We start from the raw sequence: 14,760 nt of genomic DNA on the forward strand, positions 1-14,760 counted from the left end.
GGTGTGCCGAAGGAATGAGCGGGCAGGATGACCAGACTGACACAGTATTCCAGAAGATTTCGCACCAATGTCCTGTACAATTTCTACATGACGTCCTAATTCCGATACTCAAATGTCTGACCAATGAAGACAAGTGCGTAGAACACCTTCTTAAACACACTATCAATATGATATGCAAATTTTAAAGATTTTAAAATAGGCCTGACGGCCTGTGACTCTGTTCTACAACATTGCTCCTACTTTAAATTGTATAGGTCCTGCTCTTGTTTAATCCAATCTAAACTCAATCTGCCACTCCTCAACACAGTGAGTGATATTACCACCTCCTGACCTTCACCATTTAATTTTAAAATTCCGTCCCCCTCTCCAGGAGGCCTGCAGACTCCGGCCTTGATTTTCACAGATCTGAGCCTTGTGTGGGTAGGGGGAGGAGGAACAGACTGCAGACACAGTGAGTAGGGAGGTGAGGCTGTACAGTAATCAGCTGCCTTGTATGATTTCATCGTTTGAGGAAGAGCGCAGTCACACATGAGAGGTGGGTAATACTGATCCGTGTTTTGGGGCCAGGAATTATGGTCTTTCGCCGTCTCTGGTGTTCAGTAATAAATATCTATTCGAGACCTTTCATTGGGCAGAGTGTGCATGCAAGATTTATTTCCCTAATAGTGCAGACTTCAGATAATAGTGATTAAAGATGGTCATAGTTAATTTCGATGGCACAGCACGTGCACTCAACACCCTAGAGTTAAGACAAATATCTTGCATTTGTTTAACAATACAATGTGTTTTGTGTAGTTCAATAATGGTAATCTGATTATAATAAATCCATACAGAGCTGAATGCTGGCCCTTAAATTATGACCCAAAATTTGGGTATCGTAGTCTAATGGTTAGAGAAGAAGGGCTTATGCCCGAAACGTCGATTCTCCTGTTCCTTGGATGCTGCCTGACCCGCTGCGCTTTTCCAGCAACACATTTTTCAGCTCTGATCTCCAGCATCTGCAGACCTCACTTTCTCCTAGTAGGTACATCCCTGCCTCTGAGCCAGAGCTCTGGATTTGTTTCCAGTTCCTGAACTTGTGTGGTATTATTCCTAGCTCTGGACTAGAAGGTCTGGGTTCAAGTCCTGCCTGTTGCAGAGGTTCATCACAGCATATCATAACAGGCTGATGAGCAAAAACACAGGAGAATAATGTTACAGCTTTATGGGTATTGCTGAGTGATGCTAGTGTCCCTACCTCCGGCACAAAGGTCTAGGTTTAAATCCCACTGAAGTGTCTCATAATACATCTGAACAAATTGATTAAAATGGGTTTAGAATTGTGACCTGATGGAGAAGGAAGAGGTGTCAGTGTTGAATTTCAGAATTTAGGCCCAGGATGACGGAAAGCACAGCTATTCGTGTTGATTGGAGTCACATATCGTAGCAGGAAAGATTTATCAAATGAGACTGGTCACGGATAGAGTCAGGGTTTTTCTCCAGGTTGGGGCGTCCAAAACCAGAGGGCATTGGTTGAAAGTGAGAGGGGCAATGTTTTCAAGAGGCCCACGGGGCATCTTTTCAAGCAGAGGGTGGAGTGCGTATGGAATGACCTGCCAGAGGAAGTGGTGGAGGGTGGTAGAACTACAACATGTAAAAGGCATCTGGATGCTGACTGACCTGCCGAGCTTTTCCAGCAATTTCTGTATTTGTTAAAAAATGCATTCACTTTAACACAGGTATTCTGAATACATTAAACATTTTATTTTATCATGATGCAGGGATATGTAAACATATCTTCAAATCTGCTAAGTATATGGCTCTGTTCAGTACAGCTGCAATGATGCATTGACATGGACCAGGGAATGTGATGGAGACATAGTTCAGGCACTGTATAACGAGACCTCACGTGATCCAGTTTGGGAGAGGATGATGTTATTGTGTGATTCAACTCAGAGAGGGAGAATATGTAATCTGCACGAGAAGGAACCGCCTATTGCACTCTCTGGCCCACATTGTTCCTGATCACAGCAATGTGTGCGAGCTAAAACAAAAAAACTCTATAGTCATCATTGCCGTTCTTAGTTTTATAGAATTCCTATAGTCTGGAAACAGGCCCTTCGCCTAACAAGTCAACACCAATCTTCCAAAGAGTAACCTTTCTAGGCCCGTTCCCCTACAGTTACACCTGACTAGAAATCCCTAAACAGTCCGGACAATTTAGCGTGACTAATCCACCTAACCTACACAGTTTGAGCTGTGGTCGGAAACTGGAGCACTCATTAGAATCTCAAGCAGACAAGGGGAGAATGTGCAAACTCCACACAGACAGTCACCCAAGTCTGGAATCGAACCCAAATCTCTGCTGCTGTGATGTAGCGGTGCCAACCACAGAGCTACCATGCTACCCGTTGGTTGATCCCTTGCCAGAAATCATTGGAATATCTTCACTGCCTAAAGCATGGGGAATTCAGCCAAATCCGACTGTTGTAGGACGCAATATCATTGCTAGCAGCTTGTCTGAGTAGAATATCTTCAGAAGCAGGATAACATTTTGGACAATCTCTCAATTTTTACTTCTGTCGCGAGTTACACTAATATTTGGACAAAGTTCTTTCAAGTTAAAATAGCACAGATTTTATTAATAGGTTTGTGTGTGTTTGTGTGTGTGTCTCTCTCTCTCTGTGCTCTGTGTGTGTGTGTGTGTGTGTGTGTGTGTGTCAGTGATTTAAACAGGGAAATATCTATTACATATTTGTAATATCCAAACACTTTGACATTCATCTTTCCATCATAGCTTGAGTAACATTGTTCTGCATCATAAACGTGTTGTTTTGGCAGATTAAAGACACGAGCCTGACTTGTTCCTAAAACTGATCCTGACCCAGTCTGAGGCGATATCATCGGCCATATCACCAACCTGGTTATATTTAAGATTTTTTGTGAGCAGTGGTGGACTGGGACTAGGAAAGGAAACTGTGACCCATAATGTCGGGGAACTATAGACCAGTGAGCCTGATGTCAGTGGTGGGTAAGTTCTTGGAAGGGATTCTGAGTGACAGGATTTACATACATTTGGGAAGGCAAGGGCTGATCGGAATGGTCAACGGAGCTTTCTGCATGGGAAATCATGTCTCATTAATTTGATTGAGTTTATTGAAGAGGTGACAAAGAAGATTGATGAAGGCAGTTTGGTAGACATTGTCTATATGGACTTCAGCAAGGTGTTCATAATATTCCGATTGATAGACAGATTAGTAAGATTAGGTTACAGGGAATGTAGACGAAGCTAATCAATTGGATTCACAACTGTCTTGAAAGTAGATGGTTATTTTTCAGACTGGAGGCTTGTGACCAGCAGTGTGCTGCAAGGATCAGTGCTGAGTTCACTGCATTTCCTCACTGATATCAAGGATTTCGGTGTGCACTTCGGTGGCATACTTAGTAAATTTGCAGATTACATCAGAAAGGTGGTATAGTGGATTATCACAGAGTACAACGAGACCACAATTAGATGGGACAAAGGGACAAGGAGTTAGAGAGGAAGCATAATTTAGGTAAATACGAGCTTTTGCATTTTGGAACGGCGAATCAGGGCAAGAATTATGCACTTAATGGTAAGGTCCTGGGTAGTGTTGTGGAACAAAGCGACCTAGGACTGCAGATGCATAGTTCCTTGAAAGTGGATTCGCAGGTAGACAGAGTGTTGCAGAACACAGTTGGCAAATTTACCTTAAACAGTCAGAAAATTGAGTATAGGAGTTGGGGTGGAATGTTGCTTGTGTAAAGGATGTTGGCGAGGCCACGTTAAGAATACTGCGTACAATTCGGATTAATCCAGAAAACATTCACAAAGATGTATCAGGACTGCTCTAGGGAGAGGCTGATTAGGTTGAGGTGTTGCCCCCTGGAGTCAGACGCTGTGGGGTGACATTATACAGCTTTATAAAATCGTCAGTGGCATTGATATTCTGAATAGCCACGGTCTCTTTCCCAGTATGGGGAGTGGGGGGGGGGGGGGGTCCACAGAACAAGAGGGCATAGTCTGAAGGCAGATGGGAATGATTTAGAAGGGACATTAGGGGTAAATGTTTCACACAGACAATGATGTGTGTACGGAAAGTGCTGTCAGAGGTAGTGGTGAAGTCGGTTACAATCGCACATTTAAAAATGTCTGATCCAGGAAGGATATTGACCAAGTATTAGCAAATGTGTTTGGATAAGATTTGGTTATCTGGTCCAGGTGCACAGATTGGACTAACGGGTCCGTTTCCATGCTGCTTGACTCTCCAATTCTATAAGACGGATAAGGAGAAATTCTGAAAGGACCTTTGGAGGGGGAATTTTTTCACTGGAAGTTTATCGTGCCTATATGTTCACACTGATTCAAACATGTGTTAGTTAAATAATGGACAGAAAAGTGAGTCACGGATAATGGAATACAGACAGGAAAGTGGGGCAAAGACCACAACAATCTTAGTGCCTGGTGGAGAAGGCTCAAACTGCCTAATGACCCTCTTCTGCTCCTCAGTCCCATGTTTCTGTGTTCCATTCAGCCCCTCAATGCTGCTAGACAGGAGCAGTTCAAGGCCACTTCCCCCTGTAAACTGCTGCACAGAAAGAGAGGAAACCATTCATTCCGTCAAGACTGTTCCACATGGTTTGGGGAGGTTTGGAAAATGTGATTTGAAAACCCAGGCTGGGTATGAAACAGATCCCTAATCTCTCTTTACAGAGGGTCCCCTCTCTGCAACTTGTACTTCATTTGTTTGTCATGTTATAGACCCAGGTTCACAATGAATGCAGCCCTTTTACCTTACCCAAGGATTTCTTTTGGAATCCTCTGGTCTTCCTGACTGTAATATTCAATAACAGAACATCCAGCAAAATAACGTGTACCGACTTTCCAATAACAGAATGACAGAACATCAGAAACAGGGCTAGTTCGTGCACCACTCCCCCAAGCCTGCCTTGCCCTTCACTGTGATCATGGCTGACCTGCTGATGGTCTCAGATCCTCTTTAATGCCTGATTCTTCATATCCCTCAGCTCTCCAACAGGTCAATATCCATATCCCTCCTCTTCAATTAATTAGTCTTCTAGCTCGCCAAACACCCTGGGAAAGACAATTCCTAGCATTCATTACCATCTGCTGCTTCTATGTCATGGCTTATTGATACGAACTGATGATGTGAACATAAGGGTTTAGGTAAGAGTAACTGGCCCTCATATCAAGGCAGTAGTTGACTAAGGTTGACATCAAAGTACTGAACAAAACTGGACTTAGTGGGAATCAAATTAAACTCCCCACTGGAAGGAGTCAATCATCGCACAAAGGAAGATGTTTGTGGTCCGTGGATGTCAGTCATCACAGTCCTGGGTCATCTCGATGGGAGATCCTCAGGGTAGCTTCACAAGCATCTTCAGCTGATTCATCAATTCTCCCCGCCCCCACCCCCATCCTCCCCACGATAATATCAGAATAGGGATGGTCATTGAAGATTCCACAATGTTCAGAATAATTTGTTCCCCATCCCTCAGTTCCTGAAACAGTCTGTGTCCAAGTGCAGCAAGACCCAGACACCATTCAAGCTTGTGCTGCTGAAGTGTCAGGAACATTCATGTAGCAGATCTGCTAGACTGTCCACAGTATCACAGTAAAATTCACGAATCAAATCTTTTCTGCACCTTTTACTTTTAATCTGCAATAACACACCTGCTATCACATTTTTACGGCCCACACCATGTATATCTTGTAAGTTAAAAGTCAGTAACATAAGTCTCCAATGAAATGCTCTCATATTTTAGTCTTTAAATCTTTCAAAAAATGCAAGAGGATTGTAGTTGTATACATTCATCTCCGACAACCCATTTTCCGGTGGGTGTTGGGTTTTGTTTTACAGGTAGCCAATTGACCATTCAATTCCATTATTATGTTCCTGCATTAATACATCTCCAACTCCTATATACCTAGCAACAATCGCACGTTTTCGGCTTTCAAAATATTTGGTGTAGCTAAAACTGGTGCGGTGGTTAATTCTGTTTTTGAATTCTCAAATACCTGCTTGAATTGTTCTGTACACCAATATTTCGTGTTCTTCTTCTTCAAAATCCATCAGTGGTTCCACGACGCTGCTGAAGTTTGGAACAAACTTCCAATGTAATCCATGCAGTCCAAATAATCGAAGCTCCTCTTTCTTCGAAATGGTTGTGAAAATTCCTCAAAGCCCTTCGCCTTTGTGTGCCATTTGGTCAATCTTCCATGTCCAATGTAATGTCCCAAGATCATCACCTTTGCCTTAACAAATTCTGTTTTCTTTTCGGTTATTATCAGTTTTCTTTCTTCTAATCGTTCCACGAGTTCTGCCAACTGCAACATGTGATCTTTCCGTGACTTGCTAAAGATCACTGCATCTAACAGATAAACTGCACAATTTGTTAATCTGGACCCAACTCTGTTCATGAGTCTTTAGAACGTGGCTGGTGCATTATTCATTCCAAAGAGCATCACTTTGAATTGTTGTACCCATTTAAGATTACAAACGCAGAAACTTCTTTCACTTTCTCTGATAAAGTTGCCTGCCAATAAACATGCAGTAAGTCCAACTTTGTGATGACGTGTGGCTTGTCAAACTTTACGTATGTAGGCTTCGAATCTTGGTATTGGATAGGAGTCTGATTTTGTTTCAGCGTTGACCTTTTGATAGTCCACACAAAATCGTTGAGCCCCATCAGGTTTGAGTAGTAATAGAATCAGCGTACTCCACTCGCTCCGACTCGGTTCAATGATATCTTCGTTGAGCATCACATTCAGTTCGATCTGGACCTCGGTGGCTTTGTGAGGATTAAGCCTGCAGGGAAGTTGTTTATCAGAACAGCATTCACCACTTCCAACCCATACACAAAAGCATAAGTCCACCAATCATGCTTCTGCAAATGTCCGCGTACTGCTGCAATGAACAGTCAACTGGGTTCATTGCTCTTGCAACAGACAGGTCGCTATCCTATCCCACTCCTCAAGGACTTCCATGTTATTTAATGCATTTTGCTTCACATCAAACCTCATGAGATCTGGATTTGATTCCTCACGCTGCGGGGCAATAACCAGCACCTGTTTCCCCAGTTCCTTATCTCTATATTAGAAAGAGTACAACGTATTCACATGATATACCTGTACCTTTTTTTATATCCAGCATCTTTACCAGATAGTTTACCTGAATCTACTTTTTCTGCATTTGGAAGTGGCCACTAAACCTAGCTTTGAAGGGATATTCTACCCCTGGTGGCATCTCCAATCAAAACAATACATCAAATTTCACAGTTTTTACCTGTCACATATGTCATTCTATCCTCTGCCCTCTTCTGGCACTGTTTAGCGAACTCACATACATACTCGGCTTAATCTCTCTCTCCCCTCAGATACATCACCGAAGTGAGAGATCTCCGAAATCGGTCGTGTTAATTTCACTTTAATTAATTCAAAAATACTTCTCATTACACGTCCGAATATTAACTCAAAGGGACTAAACTGATTAGATTCGTTCAGGGCATCTCTAATGACGAACAATGAATGCGACACATTTATCCCAATCATTCGGGTAATCCTGACAGTACGCTACAAACATGGTTTTCAGCGTCTGATGCTAACTTTCCAAGGCTCCCTGACATCCAGAATGGGACGCACTTGATTTGAAGTGCTGTGAGCCTAAGCTATCCATGATTTACTTAAAAAGCCGAGCAGTAAAATGAAACCCTTGCACTGACAGAAATTCTCTCTGGAGCCCGTACTGAGTAAAAAATGCTACCAACCTTTCCACGTCCCTTTTTGCCTGAACACTCTATAATGGAATTGCCTCTGGTAATCTGACAGACACATCCATTAAGGTCAGCAAATATTGGTTTCCACTTTTATTTTAGAAAGTGGGCCTATGCAACTAACCACAACCCGCATGAAAGGTCCGTCGAACGCAGGAATTGGCAACAATGGTTCTGGTTTTAATCCTGCCTGGGGCTTACCTACATTTGTCATGTATGACACATACGCCAAAAAATAACCACGTCCTTATGCATTCCAGATCGTAAAAATGCTGTTGTACCTTAGCCTGAGTCTTCCAGGTGACCTCCTGCAGGGAGTTAATGTGATACCCGTAACACTTCCTGTCTGTATGCGACCTCAAAACCAATCTGGTTAACATTGGCCCATTTCTCCTCTGCACTAATCTGCCGTGGTCTCCATTTTCATTTAGGATTCTATCCGTAAATTGCTAACGCTTTACAATATATTCTGATTACTTTTCTGAGTATGCATCAATTTAGATAAATGTCTGTTGTAAGGCATTAGCCTCTCAAGACTAAACACCTCTGCCTGTTCTGGGTTCTCCTGCACTGTTACATGAAACAACGGGCCAGCTTATAAAACCTCCGCTCCTTTGCCTTTCCCTTTACTTTTTGCCTCTTGCTGTCACTTATGAGAGTGAGATCTTGATATTACACAGTCTGGACTTTTTTTCTGGGGATTTATCTATTAACTCCTCAATTTCCTAGTCTTCCTTTGACTACAAAAGGTGTCACTCCCACCTTGGACCCTGCTAAATTGTTCTCAAGAATAAAACTGTATTTCTGAAACTGACGGTCTGTCACTCACTCCTACTGTCACGTCCCCAATCTTGATTTGGATCTCCAACCAGATCTTACACAGAGGAGCACTACATTTCTGTTCCCATTCCACAAATGATCACTCTCTCAGGTACCATGATCGAAAGAGTGCAAATACGTTCATCACTTACTTTTAGAGGCTGAGAGAATGTGAGGGTTACAGAGGCTGACGATCACAGGTGAAAGGTGTGACACTGGAATCGCACAGCAGGTCAGGCAGCAGCCGAGGAGCACGAGAATAACCCTTTCATAAGGAAACTGGGGGATGGGGGAAAGGTTTCTGAGAGATACATAGGTGGGTAGGGGTGGGGCTGGGCGGAAGATAGCTTGGAAGGCGATACGTAAATGCAAGTGGGGTGTGATGGCGAAAGGTGAGAGGGCAGGGTGAAGCAGATAGGTGGTAGGACAGCTGGGACCCTACAACCACGCGGCATGAACGTCTACGTCACCAGTTTTCATTCACACCTCTCCCAAACTCATCCCAGATCCAACTTCAACTCAGCATCGCCTTCTTCAACTCTCCTGAATGTCCACCGTCCTTCCCACATGTCCAGTCCACCTACCTCTCTGACCCATCACGATCATTCACATCTTCATTTTTCTATCGCATTCCCACTGACCTGACCCCAGCCCCACCTCTACTCTCCTATTTACCTTTTACCCCCTTCCCTACGTCTCCACGCCACTATCCAGATGAAAGGCTTGTGCCTGATATGTACCTGTTGTGAACTGCCTGACCTGTTGTGCTTTTCAAACTGCGCACTTTTCGAATATTAGAGGCTGAGCAGATCCTGTATCGCGAAAAATTATACCTTGTTGTCCTTCTCCCCTGTTCTTCCTGAGTAAATTTTACCCACATTGATGAATTCCTTATGGAGACCAATTACTAATTCCATACCCAGACCCTGCCTATGTTGTGCACATTCATGCAACTCCTTAACTTTTCTTGGGGTTTCCTTTACTACTTCCACTAACGCCACGCACTAAATCTCTTTTACCACATCTTTTCCCACAGTGCCTTTCTTCAACGACTAGCATTGTGGCTTTTTGTGCCCCACTTATGCCAGTGAAGACATCTTTTCTCAATGTGCTTTGTAAATCACTGGCACTGTAATTCTGTGTGTTCCACTCCGGTATTGTGAAAACACCTGAGGCCTTTCACCTCCATTCAAACCTCTTGTGCTTCTTTATTAACCGAAAGCAAACTATTCCCCGTGTGCTTAAATCTTTGTTTTGTAGAGTAGGATTTCCCCTTCTCCCAATTTCTATCCCTCACAGGAGGGAGATCCTACCAGAAGCTAAATTGTAGCTCATGGACCAATGCGATCTCTGTAACATCCTGTTCATTTGCAGTATCTCTGATCATCTCTGGAAGTGAGTGTTTAAATTCCTCCAGTAGATTGCTCTGTCTCAGAGCCTTACATGTCTTGTTTATTTTTTCAGGCCCACGCCCATCTATCAAAATTTCTATGCTTGACTCATTCAAACTCAATATAATTCTGACCTGGTTCCATCATTACGTTTCAGAACCACTCTCTATATACTTCTGGTACCAATTCACTGACACTTAAAATAACCAGTTTTACATCTACATAATCATTCACCCCTCATCTGACAGCGCCATATATAGCTCTGCCTACCAGTTTTGTCTGAACTAGCATTACCCACACGTTCTCTGACCACTCCATCTCTCTATCCAATTTTTCAAATGAAATAATAAAGGCAGCCACATTTTTCTTATCAAAATATGGCAATGTTTTAGCATATTTATGAATATAGATATACATATATAACCCTAGATTCTATTTTAATCTCTATCCTGTTAACTTGACTTGACTGCACAACTTTTCAAGTTCAAATTCTCTCTCTCTCTCTCTTTCCTCATCTCTCTTTCTCTTTCTCTTCTCTCTTTCTTGTAGTCTCACGTTTTAATCTTCTAACTCCATTACTGCATTTGCAATATTTTTTTTTCTAACTCGACTGCACTCACTGTCAGTTTCTCAAATACACTGAAGTGCTTGACCAACTTCATTCCAATTTCAGCTTTCCTTTTGTCCCTGGTTAAACCCAATTCTAACCTATTTGCTCATTCTAACTGTACACCCTTCTTCTGTCTTTCTAAAATTTCTAGGAAAATTGGGAATCATTTTGAAACCCCAGAACCTCTTTAGTAATGTAAAGACACATTTCTCTCGCTTCTCATTTACTCATCCATAAGTAACAAAAACGAAACAAATTTTCCAATCTAAGCTTGATTTAAAGATCTTGGACAATAATTGCCAAGTGTTGGAATCTGCTGGGACGTTTTATACCCCTAATCTGTTCACAACTGTCGAAATCCTGAATGACAAATCCCAAACTGTTATGACATCGATGTCGAATCCCTCTGTTAATAAAAACCGAACACCCAAAAAAGCTCACCTCGCCTCGTAATCTGTTATAGTATAAGTGACAGACAACACCCAAATTGCACCATTCAAAGAAACATAACAATACATTTTATGAACACGAACAGAAAACATTAAACAACAACTATTCGCAAGTACAATACTACCTTTTCTTAACTGGTGACTACAACATTGGAAATATGCTAGCGCATTAACCCACTTATTGAACGTTACATTAACTTAATCTCAGCACGACACGACACAGGCTCTGTCTTCCCCGCTGCCTTCAGTCTTCCAGCTGTTGATCTCCCTAGGTCACCTTCATCCTGTTTTTTTTACTGTAAGTAGGTTTTACCTGAAAATCGTACATTGGATAGAACATATTTTTTCTAATTTGAGACCAAACGTTAGATGACCAGTTAGCTTTCTCACTAATTTTCAAAATACTAGCTTTACATACAACTTCACATACCCACCAACACCAGCTCCCTGTTCAGGTACAACAACCTTTTGGTTTGCAGGGACATACCCACAAAACCCCAAGGCATCCTGTCCACTTTGGGGTTAATAAGTCGGTGAAAGTCTCACGTTATTACTATATGACGTGCATCAAGTGCCATCAAACTAGCAAGAACATCTGTTTAACATTTGAGGGAATGTGCCAGGTGCAGCATACATTCAAATTCCTGTACATATCTCCATGTATTAAAGCTTTAAGAATCATAAACCGCCCATATTCATCCTTAACTTGGTCTCACAGTTGAAATGGAAGATTCTTCTTGATGTGTTAGTAACCCCTCTGCTTTGCGAATTAAAGGATGAGAAAAAAACAGACGCCTGAACACTGAGACAGAGCGGAGAGGAGGGAAGGTGGAGGTAAGCGAGGGCTGCTGGGAAGGTAAGGGCTTAATTTATATTTAGGCAGTGGCTAAACCCGAGATATTGCTAATGTAGTATCACCCTCCCGCCCCCGTCCACTAATCGGAAGGAGAAGACCAATAAGCTAAGAGTTGTATTTTTTCTTTATCTTACTTTCTCATTTATTTAAGTGCGTTGTTTGGGTTTAGTTAGTTCATATAAAGCAAAGCTTACAATGGCAGCGGACCTCAGACCCGTGGCATGTGCATCTTGCTTGATGTAGGAGCTTAGGAACGTGTCTGACATTCCAGACGCTTTCACTTGCAAGACGTGTGTCCAGCTGAAGCTCTTGATGACTGCATGATGGTTCTGGAGCTGCGGATGAACTCAATGCGGAGCATCCGGGATGCTGAGGAGGTTGTGGATAGCACGTTTAGTGAACGGGTCACACCGCTGTTAGTGCTGCTGAGGGAGACAGTGAATGGGTGACCAAAAGACAGAAAAAGAGTAGGAAGGCAGTGCAGATGTGCCCTGTGGTCATCTCCCTCCAAAGCAGGTATACCGTTTTTGATACTTTTGGGGGAGGTGGCTCACCAAGAGAGGGTAGCAGTTGCCAGGATCATGGCACCGTGGCAGGCATTACTGTTCAGAAGGGTAGGAACAAGACTCGTACGGCCATAGTCAGAGGGGATTCTTTTGTGAGGAATGTCGATAGGTGGTTCTGTGGCTGAAAACGGGACTCCCAGATAGCATGTTGCCTCCCAGGTGCTCCAGTCAGGAATGTCACCGATTGGCTGTAGAGCATTCTGAAAGAGGAGGATGAACATTCAGTTGTCTTGGTGCATATAGACACCAATGATATAATTAGGAAAAGAGATGAGGTCCTGAAAGAAGAATTCAGGGAGGTAGGGGAGAAGTTAAGGGGAGGACCTCAAAAGTAGGATCTCGGGATTACTACCAGTGCCACGTGCTGAGCAGTATAGAAATGAAAAAATAGGCAGGATGAGCAGGTGGCTTGACAGATGGTATCGGAGGGAGGGGTTCAGATTTGTTGGACAATGGGATCGGTTCTGGGGTAGGTTGGACTATTACAAAATCGACATTCTACATCTGAACCAGACCAGAACCAATATCCTTTTGGGAGCTTTTGCTACTGCTGTTGGGGTGGTTTTAAATTAATGTGGCAGTGGACTGGGAACCAGAAGAGAAAACAAGTAGGCAACGAGGTTGAGACTGGGGACTATAGGAATTATGAAGACAGCATTCATAAATGACCGAGTAGGCAGACCGCAGATGAACGCGAAAAATAAAACTAGTGCCATGTAATGCATCTACTTTCATGCAAGGTTTATAGTGTGTATTGCAGATGAAGTTAAGTCTTGGATTGGTACCTGGGAGTATGATGTTATTGCAATCACAGAGAGTTGGTTGAAGGAAGGGCATGATGATTGGCAATTAAATGTTCCAGGATATAAACGCTTCGGACAGGACAAGGAGGGAAGCAAAGTGGGTGTTGCAGTTGCATTGCTGGTCAAGGACGATATCACGGCTATGCTAAAGGAGCAAACTATGGAAGTCTTGGTAGAGACGCATGATGGTTGGAGCTGCGAAATGAGAAGGGTGCAGTCATACTCTTGGGGCTGTATTACAGACCTCCCAAGAGTGAGTGTGAGGTAGAACAATAAATAGATGAATAGATTGTGGAAAGATGTAGAGGCAATAGGGTAGTGGTGATGGGAGATTTTAATTTTTCCCAACATCGAATGGGATACACTTCGCATCAGAGGTCTGGATGGGGTTGAATTTGGAAGAAGCGTCCAGGAGAGGTTTCCAAAGCAGGATGTCAATAGTGAAACGAGGGAAAGGACTATATTGGACCTGGTACTGAGGAACGAGCCAGGATAGGTAGTAGAAGTTAGGGTGGGGTATTGTTTTGGGAACAGTGACCACAATTCTGTAAGTTTTAGAATGCTCGTAGATAAAGTAGAGAGTGGTCCTAAGGGAAGAGTACTAAACTGGATCAAGACCAATTATATCAAAATTAGACAGGCGCTTGGAAATGTGAATTGGACACAGCTATTTGAAGAAAAGTCAACATTTGGCATGTGGGAAGCTTTCAAAGATAGGTTAAAGGTAGTGCAGGATAGGCATGTCCCGTTGAAGGCAAAGGATAGGAAGGGCAAGATTCGTGAACCGTGGGTGACAGGAGAAATTGTACGAATAGCCAATATGAAAAGGGAATCTTATAAGGTCTAGGCAGCTAAGAACAGAATGGGTCGTGGAAGAATATCAGAAGAGTAGAACAAATCTGAAAAGTGGAATCAAGCTGGCTAAAAGGGGTCATGAATTAGTTTTAGCAAGCAGAATTAAGGTGAATCCCAATGTATTTTATTCTTATATAAGAAGCAAGCGGGTAACAAGAGAAAGGATTGGTCCACTAAAGGATAACCAACTGAAAGAATGAGTGAGATTCTAAATGATTACTTTGCATCAGTATTCACTGACGAAAGGAGCATGATGAATGTTGAGATGAGAGATAGAAGTTTGATTAGTCTGGATCATGTTAACTTAAGTTGTGAAGATGTGTTGGGTGGGTTAGATGTTATGAAGGTGGAAAAAGCCCTATGACCAAATGGGTCTATCCCATGTTCCAGAGGGCGGTGAGAGAGGAAATAGCTGGGGCCCTGACAGATATCTTTGTGGCATCCTTCAATACAGGTGAGGTGCAAGAGGACTGGAGTGTTGTTCATGTTGTCTCCCTGTACAAGAAAGGTGGTAGGGATATTCCAGGTAATTACAGACGAGTGAGCCTGACGTCGGTGTTGGGGATGATGCTGAAGAAGGTACTAAGGGATAAGATCTATTTATATTTAGAAAAGAA

The sequence above is a fragment of the Chiloscyllium punctatum genome, chromosome 14 (genome assembly GCF_047496795.1).
Source record: "Chiloscyllium punctatum isolate Juve2018m chromosome 14, sChiPun1.3, whole genome shotgun sequence".
Lineage (NCBI taxonomy): Eukaryota > Metazoa > Chordata > Chondrichthyes > Orectolobiformes > Hemiscylliidae > Chiloscyllium > Chiloscyllium punctatum.